Source organism: Etheostoma spectabile, chromosome 2 (genome assembly GCF_008692095.1).
Source record: "Etheostoma spectabile isolate EspeVRDwgs_2016 chromosome 2, UIUC_Espe_1.0, whole genome shotgun sequence".
Lineage (NCBI taxonomy): Eukaryota > Metazoa > Chordata > Actinopteri > Perciformes > Percidae > Etheostoma > Etheostoma spectabile.
Window position 1 is genome coordinate 23,835,706 of NC_045734.1, and position 751 is coordinate 23,836,456.

Below are 751 nucleotides of genomic sequence, written 5' to 3' on the forward strand. Positions count from 1 at the left end.
GACACACGAGTAGCTGGCCAGCGTGAGACGAGGCGGAGCTCCAGATTTGTCTGTCTGCTTTGTTGCTGCAGGGATGACACACAGCAGGTTCCAAGAGATCAAGCACACACATACACACATAAACAAAGAAACTAAAACAAACAACAACAACAAAATCATAGACCCACGGACTCATCCACTAGCGCGCAGCTTGAGCCTTTCATTTTGTATTTCTCTCTGCCTAGTCCACACAATCACCCTGAAATCATTCAGAATATTTCCCTTTTTCACTTCAATAGACCCGCTCTTTCTGCTTTCTCGCTTACTTTTCTTCATTCTCCTTCCATAAAAGAATCCTGAAAGCCTAGACTGGGATTTTCACACCCCTTTCTCTCTGCTTGACTCACTAAAAAGTGATCCCTCTCCGTGCCGATCTTCCCTTTCTCCCACTAGTGTTACACTTATTCTTGCATCCCTCCCTGTCTCTTTGAGTCCGCTACAGGTGTGACCTAACTCCTTACAATTCCCTCTCCATTTCCTTACTCGCTCCCTTTTTTCACATGAAAGGCTTTTCTGCTACCCTCAGCTCACCCTCATTCCTGCTCTTTCTTCTCGGTGAGCCCTCGCCCTCTCTTTGAGCCCCAGGAGATAGCTTGGATAACAGGTGGAGCCACTGGTTTTGGGGGATCAAGTTTCCATCTGCCTGAAATGCAAGAATGCAGTATCACCCTGGGCCAAAATGAAACCAAGCTAAACAACACACAAACACACA